We start from the raw sequence: 19,830 nt of genomic DNA on the forward strand, positions 1-19,830 counted from the left end.
ACAATGCCACGCTCTGTGCCCAGCCACGGGGCGAGAGGAAAGAAAGAAATCCAGGGGGCGGGTTGCAGGTATCAAAACATGCCTGTTTCATTTAACCCACAGACAGGGAGACAAAGAGTGAAGCGTAATGAGCTGTTGTTTGCAAATGCCAGAAGGCTCCCGCAGTGGGGTTCCTGCACAGCATTGTGGTTATTTTAAGACACACCAGTCTGTGACAGGGAGGAAAGCGCGCCCAGGGCCCAGTGCTTCCCCAGGACACCGTACCGGCTCGGCTTGTGTTCTCTCATCCCGCACAATCCTTCTTTCCAGCTAAAATTTCTGCAGAACAGCATCGGGATCCTGTGAATGAGGCCTCCCGGGGTGCTGCGGTGTGTGGTCCAGACGCCAGGGAAGGTACTGACCATCCCAGGGTGGGGCCCCACCTGACCAGCCCAGCTCATCTACCTCCCCAACCTGCCCTGTCCTTTCTTGCTCCAGACCTTTCTCGGCATCTCCGCGCCTCCCTCCCCACCACCCCAAGCCCAAGGCATGGCCTTAACGGGCTCCGAATCCTTGCTCCCCAGGAAATCCTACCTAGGCGACAGGGAGATTGCGGGGGGAGCACGCAGAGTCCGGGGCTCAGTGCTGTCATTCGCTAGCTGTGTGATCACGGATAGCTCAGGGCACAGTCGTACACAACATGGCCACCCTCGCTGCGACCACAGCGACAGCGACAGCAGATAGTAATGAAGCGGCTGGTAAAATAAGCCGTTTCTCCCTGAGCCTTCATGTCAACACTCACAGTGAGATGCCATTATCTCTGTTGCAGAAATGAGTTAAATATGGGCCTGAGGGTTCGAAGTAGGCCCAGTATTGTATGATTCCAGTGAAAGGAAATGTCCCGAATTGGTAAATCCTTAGAGACAGAAAGTGGATTAGTGGTGACGTAACAGCTGTGGAGGCCGGGGTGGGGAGTGATCGCTAACTGGCCCAGAATTTCCTGTTGGGGTCCTGAAAATATTTGGGAACCAGCTGGTGATGGTCGCACAATACAATGGATTTAGTAAAAGCCACTGAATTGCTCACTTTAAGATAGTTGAAAATGGTCAATTTTATGTGACGTGTATTTCACTGGGATTTAAAAGACGTTCACGGAGCTTGTACGCGTCTGAGTCCAAGGCATGGGGTTTGGTCACTGGGTTCTGGGGCGTCCTTACCTGACTTGGCTCTGCTTTCCCCAGCTGTGGAAAGTGGAAAATAGAACACCTCACAGGTAGCACGTAACCTGTGGGGCCCCGTGCAAAATTGGAAGCTTGTTAAAAAGTCACCAGGAGTTTGAAGACGATGACAGCAGAGCCCTGGGCCGAGTGCTGGTGGCTCCTGAGCAGGGGGCCCTGGGTGGCTGCACGGGGCCCCGCGGAGCCGGCCCGCCTCACAGGGCCGTCCTGACACCCACACGCAGCAGTGCACCCATGTTACGCTCGGGACTGGAAACGGGAAGGACCCTCATCCCAGAACCCCAGGGCTGCTGGCCTGCCCGCTCCATCCTGGCCGAGCGGACCTCACTAAAACTGGGAGGCAGGTTTGATCGCTGCCCAAGCCAGAGGGGAATCTTGCAGCTGGAGAGAACCATATGCGAAGAAGACGGAGGAGGAGAACGGGAAGAAAACACCCACCACGAATTGACCAGCTGGCGTGGTGCCTGCTGTGGGACAAGAATTCAGTCTCACTTAATCCTCCAGCAACCTGCAAGATGATTCTTTTCAGGAAGAGACAAGTGAAGTCACCGAGCTGGACAGGATCTCGTCGCGGAATTTGTGCACTGATGCTTGTCAGGTGGGAGGCTGTGTGACAGGCACACAAAGGCAGGTGCATGGGAGGGCGCTGCCGTTGACGTCCAACACCTCTCCGCAGAAACCGGCGAAACCCTGAAGAGAGTCAGAATGTGTTTGTGTGGACGCGCCTGGATCCGGTCTTGCTTTGTCAGCCCCCACCCCCCCCGCCCCCCGGCCTCCCACCCCTGCGGCCTCCGCAACAGCTCGCCTCACTCCTGCCTCTGGAGCAGGTGTTGCCTTGGGGGCATTTGTTGCAACACAGAGAGCTCGTCAGCCTCCCTCTTGGTGGCTGTTGGAGGTTTGCCCTGACTGTGAACTTCATCCTCTGTCTGTCCAGGAGCTCGTTGGGACCGAGGCGTCTTCCCTGCGCAGCACCGTTGGCAGTTTCTCCGGGAAGCCCGGGGCTGGTGGAGGTAGTGAGATAACACGGTCTCTGGGAATGCAAGTGCTACTCGTCTTTGGAGTCCCAGCATCTGGAGCCCGTGCTACAGCTGCATGTGTGGAAACGGGGCGGGCCTGTTTGTCTCGGCAGGGGAGCGGGGGCCTGCCCCGAAGACAGGGTTCAAAGCCCGTTCCACCTGCCATTCCTGCTCCGGAAGGAGGCTCCTGTGGCGCTTGGAAGCGGGCTGCGGTCGCGGGGACCTGAGCCGGTGGCCACGTGGCCAAGTCCATGCCTGATGCTTTCCCACACGAAGTTGTCTGTCAAGAGTGGCTGCGGGCATCAGAATGGGAGCGCTCCATGCCTCACGGGGGCTGCGTGGAAGCTCAGCATATCTCCATCGGTCTGCTTTCTTGCGCTCTCCCTGCTTTTCATTCCTTCTCATCTGGCCTCCCGTGGCCCGCAGGGGTGTTTCTGGGGGTGAGCCCTGTCGGACCCCTCCTCTGTCTGCTTGTCAGGGCTGTGTGCTCTCCCCCTTGCCCATGCCTTGCAGCTGGACAGCCTTGCCTGCCTCTCTCCCTCCTCTGCCCCTGCACGGCCTGCTTGTCCTCTTTTCTCATCGGAATCCCCCAGAGTCATGTGTCCTGCGTGCTCCCAACATCTCCCTCTTCTCTGCTAGTTTTGTCTGTTTCCAGTCTATCCCTCTGCATGTTTCTACCTTGAGACACTGCAGGATCTTTTTCCTCCTGTGGGGAGGAACGGAGCCTCGCCCCGCCGGTATAAACAGTCTGCTGTGCCTTGGAACCATCCCTGCCACAGCCATGGGTCCATCTTACCTCCCCATCTTCCGCGAGCCCGTATCCCTTAGGACTCCCTTAGGGCTCTCTTTGGCTCCTGGTCTTTCTACAACAGCAGACCTTTCTCCACATTCTTCATGCAATTGTCCGACTTGTTTCCATATGGCTTCAGAAACACTTGGAACACTCCCTCTAGGCCCTCTGCTGCAGAGAAGGCCCCTGCCCGGTGCACTGCTGTTCCCATTGGGTGGGAAGTGTGCAGCAGGGAGCAGACCTCTCCTTTGGTTCTCTCTGTGTGGCTGCCTCCAGCCTGCAGATGGTGAAGGAGGGACACATCTCCACGTGGTTCGTATCATACCCGGTCCTGCTCTCTGGCTGGTGTTGCATGTGCATTCCTGTGATACCTGGTGTGTGGCTTGTCCGTGCTGGGCTCCAATGCCCCCCTGGAGAATCCTTAAACTGACAGGCACTATTTTATCCTAAATACAGGCGTATTTAGGCAGGATTGTGCTTTTTAATGTGTGCTGCTATTTTCTCAAGAGCTTGAACACAGTATCAAGCATTTCATACTTAGGTGATTCTTTTCTCATTTTCAATCAAGAAGCCATGGGAACCAATATGCTTTTCCTAGGGACCAGAGCCTGAGAACCACACGCTTCACTGGTCAGTTAAGTGACCGGTGTGCTATCTGGTCTACCTCTAGGGATCGTTAATAAAGAGACCGTAACCATGATAAGAGTCATCAAAATACTAATAACACCATGCTGGGGACACAGTAAGTGTTTCCCAAAATAAACATTTCCCAAACAAATATTTCCTAAGTGTTGAGGTACGGTAGATATTTGTTGGAGAGAAATCTGATTTATTAAAAAAGAACCTTGCCATGAATTCTTGGCAAGTCGAAAGCTCTTTTGCAGTCTTGGAAAAGAGACGGAAGAAGGTTCTGAGTGGTCAGGCAGGGCGTACGGATGTGCTTTTGATGCTCATTAAAGTCTGCTCCCTGTCAGGTGTGCTGAGTGAGCTTGAAAAGGTGGGAAGGCGTTTTTTGGAATATTTAAGATCTGATGTTTGGGGCTTGGTGCCAGGGCTCCTGGCAGATTTGAAATATCAAAGGATGAAATAAGGCCATCGGATTATAGGACCAGAGACACTGCAGGATAGAATTCAAAAGGCCCAGCCGTAAGTTAATGAATGCCATCCCTCCACTGCATGCTCTATACCATGTGTCAATAAAATGTAAAAATGTGCTAGCAAAGATGTCTCAGATGTATTTTTATTTAAGTCCCTGGGATCCCCATTAGAACTATGACTTCGGCCTCGGAAGCAGAGCGAGGTCAGAGGGGTCCTGGTAACCAGCACACGAAGCATTTGGTGCACATGAAGTAAGTCCCTTCTCATCCCAGCACTAGGCAAGGGGAAAGTCATTCTTCCCATTACACAGATGACAACAGACCTGGTGAAGTCCTACAACTTCTCCAAAGTCCCGCCGCTGGAGTCATGGAGCTGGGGTTTGCACATGGTCCTGTCAGCTCCAAAGCCTGGGCTGTTTACCACCACCCTGAATGGTGCTGTGGGATGGCTTAGTCGATGGGCTGAGTCTGACCTTCTAAAACAGATCAGGGCAAATAGAGCCCCAGCGTTAGGGTACGTATCACATCCCAGAACAGCCTCTTGGAGTGTTTAAGTTGTAGCAAGTAAGTGGCTGCAAAGAGCTCAGTGCAATTTGTTTCTTGCTGGGACTTCACACCTGCACCCAGGAGTCCAGAAATAACACCATTCAGCCCTGATCGCTGTTTTGCAGATACTCGTGCTACACTCAACAGATGTCTTCTGATTCTGCAATGTTTCCAACTGTCAGAGCTGAAAAAGCAATAAATAATAAGGCTCCCACATTTACATAGCAACTGAACACACTGCATAGTAAAATAACTTTGTTTCTTTCCATTCCGATATTTTGTAATGTCTTCTAGTTCTCAGGACTCTTGCATATCATTCCCAGGATGCTCGTGGAGAGCAAATATTTAGACTACATGGACATTATTCAGTTTTCGAACATATTTTTTTTCCGCGAAAATAAATGTTACTTAAAGCAGATGGTGCTACTGTCTCTGATGCAGAGCTTGCAAGCCTCCTTAATTTATTTCTGCTTTCTTTGTACAGCAGTGTCTTTAAAACATCTCTTTTGGCAACCACAGATGTGTGTGAGGTATTTTCCATTTTTCCTACTCCCTACTAAAGGTTTGTACGGAAGTAAGCTAATCCCAAACAGATCCCAAGGGCATGATCCTTGAGTTAAAATTTTCTACTCCCGTAAGGCCATTTTCACAAAAGCTCATGGGGGTGCGTCAGTATTTTGTTGAGACAAACCTGGCGTTACACTGCAGAGTGCTTGAGAGGGGCAGGCGTGGGTTCACATCTGGAAAAACTTGTTATTCTGAATTGTTGATACAACGTTGGTTGTGACTCAGGAGGCTTTTGTCATTTCAGACTTTGCGAGCTTGAACTTAGGGGGAGGATCAACCCTCCCAACCCCCGAGAGACGTGGTACTTGTGGTACCAACTGTGGGTCCATCTCAGAGCCCATGAGCTTCCTCCAGTGTGGTCAGAATTTGTGTCCAGGGCGGAGGAGCGCAAAGGTCGTGGCACCTCAGAGAACGGGAGCCGGAGCAACCAAGAGGCAGCTTTGAACCCGCTTCCCCGGGTCGATACCATTTGTCAAAAGCAGGGTTAGCAAAATGCTGTGCTTAATAGCGAGGAGCTGCCTTTCTCTTAATTTAGCTTCCCTGATTATTGAAAAATGGTTACAGGAAGATTAAGCTGTAAATGCAGTAGCATCAGCAAATAGCCCAGGGACGTGGTGATTCATCAGTCTGCAAGGCGCTGGGCGTCCCGACTCCACTTCCTCTGACTTTATTATTAATACTAATGAACAGTTCTAGCCGGGCCTTCTGGGCGGCTCTCATCGTGGGGCTCTAAGGCACCGTGCTGATACTAAACCCGTGTCCTGATACTAACCTGTCCGTTTGCACACCCGGGCAGCTCTGCAGTTCAAGGCAGGAGAGTAGCCAAGGGTGGATGGAGGATGATGGGTCGCAGGGAGTGTCATAACCAGGGTGGGATCTGTAGCCTCCACTCTGTGGAGAAGCCTCTGGGTGGGTTCTGGAAAGAACCCCAGAGCAAGGGGCAGTGGGGGTCTGTGCCTGGCCATGGAAAGGCTCATGGGCTCTGGCTGTGTCACTTCCTGAGTGTCGGCTGACCCGTCTGTCGAATGCGGTAAGGGATAGAGGGCGATGAATACCTTGAGACTGTACAAGTTACGCTGGGTAAGTGTGAGCCACGGCATTTACACAGTGATCCAGGACTTTATTTTCCACTTCCTACTTGCAAAATGGGCAACCCGGTCTTGTCCCTACTCACATAAGTATCCTGAAGACCAAACGAGAACCCTCAGATTTATCAAGCAGAACTTTACTCACTCTCAGAACCTGGTGCCACAACGGAGCTGAGTCCACGGGTCCTGGGCCCCGCCCTTGGTATCCACACGTGAACTGGCCATGGAAGAAACACTTGGCAAACCTCTGTGTGAGAAGAGAAGGGGTAAAGAGAGTTCTATGGACCCAGAAGAAGGGAGAAGGGAAACCTTCCTGGGTTCGTTCATTCATTCATTTGAGAAATTTAACTGAGCATGTACTATGTATCCAGCACTATTCTAGGTGCTGGGATTAGAGAGAAAACAGGGCAGCTCCTTTGTGTTGGCTTCCTTCCAACAACTACAGCAGGAACAGATTTGAAATGTCAGGCGCAGTGGCTGCCTGGGGGTGCTCCTTCCCTAGGGTCCATACGCCGCAGGAAGCGTGATGAGCAAGGGGCGGGGCAGGGGGACCTGAAACCCATCACCGCATTTGTTCCCAGGGCATATTGCCTGTGGACTGCTCCCTACCCAGGACCGAGTGCAGTGGGGAGTTAACACAGACCCTGTTGCTGGGAGAAAAGGGACTCCTTCTTCGGCCCGCTTTGGCTCACAGATTCTCCAGGATTTCTGCTGAAACTACGGGAGACCCCCGGCTGGCTAGGACTTTGCCCACCTCTGCCCCGCTGCCCTCCACCTGGTCACACCTGCATGTGTGTCAGCTACTCTCTCCCAGCCTTTTTGGTCTGCCCCTAGTTCCGGTCACAGACATTTCTCCCAATAAAACCCTGCTTGCTCGATCCCCTCCCGGTTTCTGCTTCAGGGAGAACCCAGATCGATGAGGTGTTTTGTAGAATAAAGCAGGGAAAAGGTAGAGAGAGGGGTGGAGTGTAGGGAGCAAGCCATTGGAGCCTCGGGAGTGCTCTTAGCGGAGAGAGCTTCAAGGTTGATGCTCCCGAGAGAGGATCTTATTGGGGGCAGGGGTGTGCAGGGCAGGGAGGAGCCCAGTGTGCCTGGAGCAGTGAAGGATGAGGGTCAGAGAAGGGACCAAGACACATGTTAATGACATGAACCTATCACCGTAGAATCACACAGGACAGTTTCACTGCCCTCAAAGTCCCTTTTCCTGGTATTCGTCCCTCCTCCTCCCAAACCCGGGCAACCACGGATCTTTTTAGTGTCTCTAGTATTGCCTTTTCCCGAATGTCACAACGTTAGAATCATGAAGTAGGTAACCTTCAGACGGGCTTCTTTCTATTAGTGATACGTGTTTAATGTTCCCCCATATCTTTTCACGGCTTGGTAGCTCCTTTCTTTTTATTACTGAATCATATTCCGTTGTCTGGATGGACTAGAGTTTACCCGTTTCGCCCACTGAAGCACATCTCGGTTGCTTCCAAGTTTGGGCCATTATGAATAAAGCTGCTTTGACATCCAAGTGTGAGGTTTTGTATGGACACAAGTTTTTGACTCCTCTGAGTAAACACCAAGGGATGTGATTGCAGGATCCTATGGTAAGAACATGTTTACTTCTGTAAGAAACCACCGACCTGTCTCCCCAAGTGGCCGCACCACGTTACAACCCACCAGCAATGAGCGAGAGTCCCCGGGGCTCCGTGTTCTCCCGGCATTTGGGGTTGGGGGTGTTCTGCCTTTGACGCTTTCAATAGGCGAGCAGCGGGTCTCACCGTTGATTTAACTTTCAGTGCCCTGATGAGAGAGGACGTGTGGCATCTTCTCACGTGCTCACGTACCATCTGTGTATCTTCTTTGCGGAGTTGCCTGTGGGTCTTTTGCCCATTTTGTATTGGAGTTGTTTGTTTTCTTATTGTTGTGTGTTAAGGGTTCTTTGCCAATCCGGATAACGGTCCTCTATCAGATGTCTTTTCAAGTATTTTCGTTCAGTCCGTGGTTTGTCTTCTCAGTCTCTTGACGCTTTCTTTTGCAGATGTTTTTAATTTTCACAACTTTGACTTTATCACTTCTTTCTTTCCTGAGTCATGCCTTTGATGTGTAGCTAAAAAGGTGTCACCACACCCAAGATTGTCCTGGTATCCTCTGTGCGACCTTCCAGGTCTACCATTTTGTGTTTCACTTTTAGGCCTGTGATCCATGTTGAGTTAATATTTTGTGAACGGTGTATAGGTTATGTCTTAATTCAGCATTTGTCGTCGTCGTCGTTTTGTTTTTGTAGGAGGACGTCCATCTGCTCTGACACTACTGGTTTTCAAGATTGTGCTCTGTTGCGCTGCCCTTGCTCCAAGATGTCACAGGTTGGTTTGTCAAAGATGAGTTGCCTACTTACGTGCGTCTATTTCTGGGCTCTCTCTTCGGTTCCGTTGATCTATTCGTCTGTTCTTTTGCCGATTCCGCACTGTCTTGATCACCGTAACTTCACGGTAAATCTCGACTTTGAATTGTGTCGGTCCTTCAACTTTGTTCTTCTTCAAAAACTGTGCTGATTTTAACTTGCTCTGCTTTGACTGGCCGAGGACAAAAGAAGGAAATGAGAAAGTACTTGCTGTTCTGTGTACGGTTTCTACAATTTACCTTACTTTTTCTTGAGATTTCCTATGATGCAGTGTTGTACTTTTGCATAGTAACGGGTTATGGATATACTAACATCTGGTTGGCTCTTTTCCTGGTGATGGACCCTGGGGGCTCTTTCCAGTTTTTGACCATTATGAATGAATTCATATGAACATTTTATACTTAAGTTTTTTGCGGACATATGCTTTTATTTCTCATGTAAGTAACCCCAGGAGTGCAATGTTTAGCGTTTTTCAAGATTTATGAGAAAGCCTCAGTCCATTTTCCTAAACAGTTTACCATTGCCCCCGCAACCCGCATAAACTGTGCACGATAGTTCCTGCGGCTTCTCATCCTTACCAACAATTTCTGTTGTTAGCCCTTCTAATTTTAGTCATTCTGGTGGGTGTGAGCTCTATCCCATTGTGAGTTTGATTTCATTGACAGGCTATTAGTTGACATTGATATGATAACTAATGATGTTGGGCGATTTTTTCATGTGCTTACCGACCATCGTTAAACCTTCATTTATGAAATGTTTGTTCAAAGGTTTATTTCATTTTAATTGAGTTATTTTATTTCTTTCATTTTGCTTTTGACCAGTAACAGTTCTTACTCTTTTCTATAATGTATTTTTTCGTTTTCTATGGCTTACCCATTTATTTTACTCATTGAGTCCTTTTATAATAAAGCATTTTAAGTATTGATGAAGTATAAGTGGTCTTTTTTCTTTTATGGTTATTGTTGTCTTTGCCTGAGAAAACATTGCTTACCCCAAAGTCACAGAATAATCTCTTATTAATTTTTCTTTTGGAAAATTTGTAGTTTTATGTTTTGATCTATTATGAAAATTGGATGAGATTTTGTGTAGGATATGAGGTTGAGATCAAGATTCATATTTTACTAAGTGGCTTTCTGGTTGTCTCAAAGTCATTTGTCAAAAGGGGTATTGTTTCCCCACTGAATTACCTTGATGCTTTCATTGGATATCAGGAAGCGAAATTTCGTGATTCATGAACAGACGTGTATGACTGTTGTCTAGACTTTATATTCTGCTTTACTGATCAAATGTCTATTCTTATCACATGACCTTGGAGTCAGGTGTCTTAACTCCTCTAACTTTGTTGTTGTTATTGTTTTCAACATTCTAGATTCTTTGTATTTTCATACAAATTTCAGATTCAGCTCAAGAAATCTTACATAAATGCCTGCTGGAATTCAGATTGCAATTAAATTGAATCTTACAGATCAATTTTGAGAGAATTAATATCTTAACAATATTAGATCATGCAGTCTGTGGACATCTCTATTTACTTATATCTTCTTTCATTACTTTTAGTAATGTTTTGTCGTTTCCAGTGTGGAGCTCCGGCACTTCTTTTATTAAATTTATGCTGGACTATTTTATAATTTCTGAAGCTATTGTAAGTTGAATTGATTTTTAAATTAAGTTTTCAATTGTTCATTTCTAGTTTATAAAACTATAACTGACTTGTGTGTGTTGAGCTTTCCTCCTGTGACTGATTATTTACTTATCAATTATGGAAATAGCTTGTAGATTTTTTAGTATCTCCTACTTCAAAAGTTGCACCATCTCTGTGAGCAGAGATAGCTGTTCTTTCCTAACATTTGTACCTTTGTTTTTCTTGACTCGTTGCAATGTCTTGGATCCTACCAATGTGGAATACAGAAGACAAGAGTGAACACCTTGCCCTGTTGTCATCTTGGGAGGGAAGCAGTCAGTGAATAATAAAGCATTGTGTATAGAGTTGGCTTTAGTTTTCTTTCGTTTCATTTTGTTTCTGTATGACCCTTTTGAGGTTGAGAAATTTTCAAATTCTAATTTAGTGAGTTTTAACATTAATTGGTGTTAAATTCTGGCATGTGTTTTTGTGAATTTACTTAAATGGACATCTGATTCAATTAACATGGAATATTGTTGATTGATTTTCAAATACTAAATCAACCTTGAATTCTTATTCTAACCTAATGTATTTTTATATATATTGCTGACTTCCATTTACTAAAAAGGTTGTTCACCTTTATTTGTTTTAATAATTTTTTCACGTCTTAGAATCTTAGTTACGATGTCTGCATAAAACAAATTGGGGTGTATTTCTTATTTCTGTATGTTCTGGGTAAATTTATGGAGGATTGGTATGACTTTTACCTTGAATGCTTGATGTAATTCACCAACATCACCATCTGGGCCTGAAGTTTATCTGTCAGAAGACTATGAAAATGAAATCCACTTATTTAATAGATAATTGGGCTATCTGGGCTTTCTATTTCATCTTATATCAGTTTTGATAAGTTGTATGTTTCAAGAAATGTGTCCATTTAACCTAAGTTGTTAATTTTATCAGTAAAAGTGTTCTTAGTATTCTCGTGCCATCTTGCTAATGTCTATAGGGTTTATAATAATCTACCTCTTATGTCCCAATATTAGTTTAAAAAAAAAACAAAACCAGTATTAGTTTGTGTTGTATCTCTTTTTTTCTTGATTTGCTAGTTTCAGATTTTCTTGATTTTTTAAAACCTTCATTATTTTTTTCTGCTTTATTATTTTCTGTTTTAATGATTTTTACTCTTATATTCTTTCTTTTTATATACTTTCCTCTTCTTTCACTCGCATTTTTAAGTTGAATTTTAGACCACTGATTTTGGACCTTTTTCCTCTCTAACATGAATATTTAAAGTTATGCATTTCCTTGTGTTTCTACTTTAGTAGCATCCCATAAATCTTGTCGCATTATATTTTCATTATCACTCAATTTCTTTCTCTTCATGGTGGACCATAGGTCAAATTGATGCTCAGTCCCCTTGGACTTAGCTGGCTGCTTGGACACACACACACACACACACACACACACACACACACACACAGAGCTCAGGGGTCATCCAGAGATTTTGGCAGCATTTATATGCAGAATATTTTGCTTCTTTTTGTGGCCTTCTTCATCCTAGGTTGTCTCCTCCTCCATTTTTCTAACTGATGATATTGCTTTGAACTCTTTCTCTGGCTCTTCAAAGCTCTTGGGTGTTGGTTCCTCTCTGATGAGGCCCTGACATCAGGAAAAAGGAAAACTACCTGGCATCATTCCTGTTTCTCCAGCACTGACTCCCATCCAGTCTCTACCTGTTTGTGGCCACTCTCTAGTATCTTCAGAAATCTATGGTTGTTATTGGAGGAAGGGTCTGTTTGATAGAAGCTGTTCTGCCATTACTGGAAGAAGAATCTTGCTGGACTTATTTCTAGTGACTTTGAAAAGAACGAGTTTAGGAAAACAGAGGGGACTCTGATTATTGGAAGTCAGAGATTAAATGCTTGGTGAAGACATGGAGGGTGCAAGTGTGAGAGTGTTTTAAACAAAAGACAGGTGATACTTCGAGATTGTGTATCCTATGTAGATAAGGAGAAGGCTTATCTTGTTCACCAGTGAATCCCAGTACACCCCATGCCTACCACCATATCTAGCCCATGTCAGGTGATTAATGTTTGTTGTATAACTTTTTGCTTGTTTGTTATTGTAGTTGTTGTATAGCTTTGAATGCTCTGTGCCTCTTTTATATCCAAATTCTATAGTTTATGTATAAGAACAGCCATAATTAGAATTTAAGAAGGGCTATATGCAACAGGGACACAAAATAACAACTTCAGTGAAATAAAAGGAAAAGTTTATTTTGCTTTCATGTAGATATTCAAGCTGATATGATCCTCGTCTTCTACAAGGACAACAAGGGGCTCAGGCTTTTTCTATATTGAAGCTCTTCCATGCCTTCATTGTTGTCTTATATTTTAAGGTAAGAATACAGATATTGCACACTTGTTACTTCTGTTCATATTCTATTTGCCATGATTTAGCCAGATAGTCATATCAAACTGCAAAGGAGGCTGAGAAGAGTAGTCCTTCCTCTGTGCAGCTACTTAACCAGTAGAAAATCTATTATAGAAGAGAACAGATATGGAGGGACAATTTCAGTCTCAACAGCAGAAAAATCAGGATAACAATGTACTAGGGCTTTTATATTTCAATTTCATTGCTTCTTTTGTAGTTTCACTTTTACTGTTTGTAGAAGTTGTTCTAGGATTGTAAGGTGCATCCTTAATTTGATAGAGGCATACTTCATTTTATTGCTTTTTACTTTATTGCACTCTGCCTATATCGATTTCTTATACATTGAAGGTTTGCGACAACCTTGCATTAAGCAAGTGTATTGGCATTGGTTTCCCAATATTTGGAAAGTGAGCATTTGTTTACTTTACATCTCCAATGACACATTTTGGTAATTATCAAGTGTTTCAAACTTTTCCACTATTATTGTATTATTGTATTATATTATGCTGTGATCGGTGATTATGAATCGCTGAAATTTCAGGTTTCATTTTTAATAATAAAGTCTTTTAAATCAAGGTATAGAAATTGTTGTCTTAGATATAATGCTACTGTACACTCAGTAGATCACAGTATAGTGTACATACAACTTTTATATGCACTGGAAAACAAAAGATTCATTTGACATGCTTTATTGTGATATTTGCATTATTGTGTTGGTCTGGACCTAAACCCAAGCATCTCTGAGGTATGCCTGTACTTTTTACTTAGATACTGTATCATTTCACTCTTCAAAAATATAAGAACTTTACAAAAATATAATTTATTTTCTCACCTTATCCTTTGTGCTGTTGTTATAATAAATCTTACTTCTCTATCATAATAATGCTATTTTCCTTTCCTGTATTTCCCAAATAACAATAATTTGCCTTTTAAGGAAATTAATAGAATAAAAAAGCTGTATGTTTTAAATATGTAGTCACCTATTTACCATCTTCTGTGTTCTGTATTCCCTTCTGTGGATATGTGTTTCTATCTGGCACCATTTCCCTTGAGCTTAGAATACTTTATTCAGTATTTCTTATAGTGCAGTTCAGATGGTGACATATCTTCTCAACTTTTTTTTTAAAATTTTACCCTCATTTTGAAAGATACTTTCACTAGATATAGAATGCTCTATTGATAGTTGTTTTCCTTTAGTGCTTCAAAATTGCGATGCCATTGTTTTCTGGCCCTCGTTCTTTCTGATGAGAAGTCAGCCATCACCGATATTATTTAATGTTGTGTGTAACATGGTGCTTTCAGTTGGCTGCTTTTAAATTTTTTTTTCCTTTAGCTTTGGTTTTTGGCATTTTGATCATGGTAGATCCAGACATGATTTTCTTCATATTTATCCTACTTGGGGTGTGCTGTGCTTCTCGGATTTGTCAGTTAATTTTTTTTTTCACCAACTATGTGAACATTTTGATTATTATGTTTTAAAATATTTTTTCTGTCCTATTTTTTTTGTTGTTTATTCTTTCTTCTTAGGATCTATGAGAGATCACTTGAAATTATCCCACGTCACCAAGGTTTACTCGAAATGTTTTAAGCTCATTTTTATCTTCTTGCCTTCAGCTTAGATAAATTCCCATTTCTTTCAAAATTCTCTGACCCTTTCCTTTTCTGTCTTCAATCTCTGTTGAGCTCCTTTCAGCATTTTTAAAAATTTCTTTTCAGCATAACAGTATTCATTGTTTTTGCACCACACCCAGTGCTCCATGCAATACATGCCCTCCATAATACCCACCACCTTGTTCCCCCAACCTCCCACCCCCCTCCCCTTCAAGACCCTCAGGTTGTTTTTCAGAGTCCATAGTCTCTCATGGTTCACCTCCCCTTCCAATTTCCCTCAACTCCCTTCTCCTCTCCATCTCCCCATGTCCTCCATGTTATTTGTTATGCTCCACAAATAAGTGAAACCATATGATAATTGACTTTCTCTGCTTGACTTATTTCACTCAGCATAATCTCTTCCAGTCCCGTCCATGTTGCTACAAAGGTTGGGTATTCATCCTTTCTGATAGAGGCATAATACTCCATAGTGTATATGGACCACATCTTCCTTATCCATTCATCCGTTGAAGGGCATCTTGGTTCTTTCCACAGTTTGGTGACTGTGGCCATTACTGCTATGAACATTGGGTACAGATGGCCCTTCTTTTCACTACATCTGTATCTTTGGGGTAAATACCCAGTAGTGCAATTGCAGGGTCATAGGGAAGCTCTATTTTTAATTTCTTGAGGAATCTCCACACTGTTCTCCAAAGTGGCTGCACCAACTTGCATTCCCACCAACAGTGTAAGAGGGTTCCCCTTTCTCCACATCCTCTCCAACACATGTTGTTTCCTGTCTTGCTAATTTTGGCCATTCTGACTGGTGTAAGGTGGTATCTCAATGTGGTTTTAGGTCCTATAGTTTTTAATTCCAGAATTTCCATTTGGTTCTTTTTAATGATTTCCTTTTCTCTGATGTTTATCATAGCTGCTTTTAATCTTTGTCAGCTGATTCCAACATTCTTGTCATCAAGGAGATGTTTTTATTGAATATTTTCTTTCTGATCATGAAAAAATTTTTCCTGGTTTTACACATGGCTAGTAATGTTTTTAATGATGGACACTGTGTGTGATACATTATCAGGAGTCTGTATTATACTGTCTTCCTTTGAAGAGTGCTGAGCCTTGTTTAGTCTGATGGTTGGTTTATAGGCTGCTCTCCTGAAACCATTTGTTTGGTTGTAGGGTTTTCTTTGGTGGGGGGCAGAGGGATATCTAGGATAGCTCTTATTCTGGATCATGGTTATGACTCTTTTCAGGTGTCTTAACTGAAACTACCATAGATTAATGAGGATTCTTCCATGTAATGTGAGATTTCTAGTACTGCTATTCCTCTCTCAACCTCATAGAAGCTATTCTAGGGTAGGATTTGAGGAGTCTCACCCCTTGTGGGTACACCCAGCCATTGGCCAACCACCCACAGGGAACCTCTTCTGTATATCTGTTATAGCTCCTTCCTCTTTGGTAGAGAGGAGGAGCCTCACTAATCCCAGATGTTTAGTGACACCACACTCCAATCTCTACCTCTTCATCTCAGTGGGGCCACTGTGCTCTGCCTTGTCCCCAGGAGGAGCTGGGATGAATGTCAGGTTCACCTTATGTTTTCCTATCTCAGAGACTTCATTCCTCCACTATTTTCCAGTCCTGGAAACATTGACCAAATCTATTTTAATCCAGGTTTATCAATGTTTATAGAAGGAAAGTTCAGGACTTCTTTGTCCCAGAAGGAGAAGTTTTAAGCCTTCTACTTCATCTCATGAAGAACATCCTTAAAGGAAGCATGACCAGACTTTCTTTCTTCTCATGGCTCAGTACTGAGTCTGGTCCTATGAGGCATGTGTCATGCAGTTGACTCATTGTGTAGGATCATGTGTTTAAGCCCCCAGAAATCACTACCATTCCCCGACTTTCCCTTCCCTATTTCCCCCACAACACTATCTGCCATTTTGAAGGGGTGATTTCTTAGAACAAAATGTCCTTTTGACTGAGAAGTCCATCATACTCTGGCTCCCATCTCCTTTTCCAGTCTTATTTTCAGTATCTCCTCTTGAGGAACAGATACTAAACTTATCCACTCCCTATCCCTGTCTTGTCTCCACATCTCTAACTATAGGATGTTACAACCTCCCTTGATTATCCTAGACTGAAGCAATCATTCTCCACTCTGGCCTCTTGTCTTTACTGTCTGAACAATTCACTTAGCAATTAATCATGTCTTCTCTTAGGTTATCTCTTCTTTCATTGATTCTCTTATTATATAGTTTTTTGCAAAAATATCTTGACTCCCCACTACAATGTAAGCTTCTTGATGGCAGAGCACATGACCTATAGCCTATACCCCATCTAGCATAACATTTTACATATATATTTGATCATGGTCACATGCTTGTTAATGAGAATGTTGGCTCAGCCTGGAACACAGGCAATTTATACTTGCAGAAGAGTCAAATTAGATGCTAATGCATTAATTTCATTAGGCTGAGTCCATGCTTAGTTCCAAATCACTTGTCCTTTTGAATCAAGAAAGGAGGCTTGTTTATTGCCCTTATTCTTGAGTCTTATGTTGGAGACCAAGGAACTCTTATGAAATCTGGACTTTATCCTACCACAGTAGAGAGCACCACCAACCAACTGAACTTGTCCTGGTTTCCTTCTCTACTTTTCTCATTATACGGCTGGGTTCGACTCATGCATAGGACACAACAAGCTGTAAAGAGCTGATTCTCTGCCTCCTCCTTATCTATCAGTCTTTCAGATTCCTCATAATGGAGGCCCCAGCTGATGGCACTGGTGCAAGAAGCAATGGAAGGGACAAGTGGGGGAGAGGGAGCCTGTTTTCCTAGAAGACAGCTGGTTAGCTGAAAGTTTCAGCAGCCAATAAGAAAATTCTCTGACTCAAATCATATTCCTGTTTTTCTAGCCATTGATTCTAATAAGATCATCTCAGGGCAGTTAGTGGTAATTTTTGCATGTAAGCCCCAAAAGTGTTCTTCAGATTCCTGAAAGCTTTGCTCAGCTGATTAAGAAATATTTTCTTTGAAGCCTTGAAGACATTATGAAAATGTAGGTTGCCAGAGGTTGCCAGAATATAAGGACTAATCTGAGGTGGCCCGAGCCTATTGTCTCCAGCTCCAAAACCCATGCCTGTTGAGCTTCAGGCATATTGGTCCTTGTGGTGGAAGGGAAAATGTGTTTTCTCATATTCTAACAAGTATTTGGGTTTCCTACAGCATTTTAAAAAAATTTGTCAGAGAGAGAGAGAGAGCACAGGCAGACAGAGTGGCAGGCAGAGGCAGAGGCAGAGGCAGAGGGAGAAGCAGGCTCCCTGTCGAGCAAGGAGTCCGATGTGGGACTCGATCCCAGGATGCTGGGATCATGACCTGAGCCGAAGGCAGCCGCTTTGCTAACTGAGCCACCCAGGCGTCCCTACAGCATTTTCGTAATAAATTCTTGTTTCTCTCTCTCTACCCCCCTCACCTATCTCTTTCTTTTTATCTTTCCCATATTCCCTTTCTTCTCATATTTGTCGCTTGAGAATTCCTGCCGCTGCAGTCCACTGAGAGCAGCTTAGGCCACGTGCACACTAGTTCCAGCTGATAAGAAGTCCAGCAGGAGTCAATGCCCGGGTTGGTCAGTGCTTGGCAAGGTCAGGACTCTGGGCCAATGGTTTCTGTGAACTTTTGAACTTTGCCTTATAATTTCAAAATGGCAGCCCAGTTACAAGCATTGAAACCTCGTGTGATTGTGTTCCTCAGGGAGACGGAAATAGGAAGAAGAACAAAGGAATTTCCCCTCTCACTCCTCTCTCCTTTATCAGGAAGGATACCTTTCCATGTTGCCTCAAATAGACCTTCCCTTAAGTCACTGGACCCAGTCGGCAAAGAGGAGCTGGAGTCCCATGGTAGGCTTAAAGCAGGCAAAATGTATCTTTAGGCCAGGGAAGAGGAGTTGTCGTTCATAAGTACATAAATATCTGTGCCCTAAGCTGAACAAATTTGGAGTAACCACAGCAAAAGTAGGTGAAAAATAGCCATGGGAAAGAGTTTAATGCTCTATATCTCTCCCTCCTTTCCTGAGGAGGGCAGACAATAAGGCTAACACACAGACAATAACCCCACCTAGTTTTCAGTGGACCCCTTACAACAGACTATTGCATGGGAGAAAACATGCAGTTTGGAATGAGAAGGGTTAGGTTCAAATCCTGGCTTTGCTACCTGTTAAGTTCTAAGATTTGATCAGGTTACTTAACATACCCAGCCTCAGTTCCCTAATACATATATAGCAGAGTTAATGGTGTTGATGAAGATGTGGACAAGCATAATGACCATTGTCTGAGGGATTCTGTGTGTGCCAGGCACTGTTCTAAGGTGACCTTTGTGGGAATGACACCCTGTACGGTCCTACAAAGGACTGTGGGCTGGACCTGTAAATATAATGGATGTCATTTCTAAGTGTTGTTATATGGCAAAGGAGAAAGGATTTCATTAAGGCCCTAATCAGCTGATTCTGAGTTAAACAAAAGGAATATTATTCTGCGTGGACCTGACCCAGTTGGGTGAGCCCTTTAAGATACAGCCTAGGAATTCCTTGAAGTCAGAAGTTCCAAAAATCTGAGACTCTTTCCCTTGTTGGATTTGAAGAAGCAAGCCACCTATAACCTTCAGGAAATGCATTCTATCAACCAGACAGGGGAGCTTGAAAGTGGACCCTTCCTCAGTCAAGCCTCCAGGTGAGAACACGGTCTGCCAATACCTTGATTTCAGCGTGGGGGGCCGGGGGGAGCCTGGAGAAGAGCACGCAGCCACAGTGTATCAAATTGCTGCCTAAAGAAACTGTAACATAATACAATGAGAGTGGTTTTAAGCCTGTATGTTGGTGGTAACTTCTTATACAGCAATAGAAATTTAATACAGATCGTGTGCTGTACATTTTATAGACTTTACCAGGTGTGTGCTTACCATATCTCAATAGGCTTGAGATATTATCATCTCTTGGATCTGTTGAGGGACAAATTACAAGGCATGTGATGTCCATTGTGTAGTGCGTGGCATATATGCTCTCTTTTCCTCTTCTTACCTACATTCTGGTATGTCTCTGCTTCCAAGCTCCCTTAATTTAGAGAAGGCAGTTGGAGAGAAGTAGGTGAAACCCCAGGCTCATTGCATTTCTTGCTGATTGCATTGGCAAACAGAAGGGCAGCTTACAAATCCACTGCTCTGCCCTTTATGTTGCAAGGTCCTTCAAGACTGAGCCTGAAAAATTCATCCTGGCACACAGTAGGTGCTCAGTCTTCATGGATTGGATTTCATCAAGGGAAGTGGACTGCAAAAGCTGGTTGAAATAAAACCTTTAAATTGAAGTTTTCCCTTTGCTCATGGTATGCTGAGCTTCAATTGCAGGGTGTAATTGCGTTTAGATGGTGCCCTACTCAGCATGAGTGTAGAGATTTGTAGTTCCCTCTCTGGGATGG

This window comes from Enhydra lutris, unplaced genomic scaffold, assembly GCF_002288905.1.
Source record: "Enhydra lutris kenyoni isolate GAN:26980312 unplaced genomic scaffold, ASM228890v2 scaffoldscaffold38, whole genome shotgun sequence".
Taxonomy (NCBI): domain Eukaryota; kingdom Metazoa; phylum Chordata; class Mammalia; order Carnivora; family Mustelidae; genus Enhydra; species Enhydra lutris.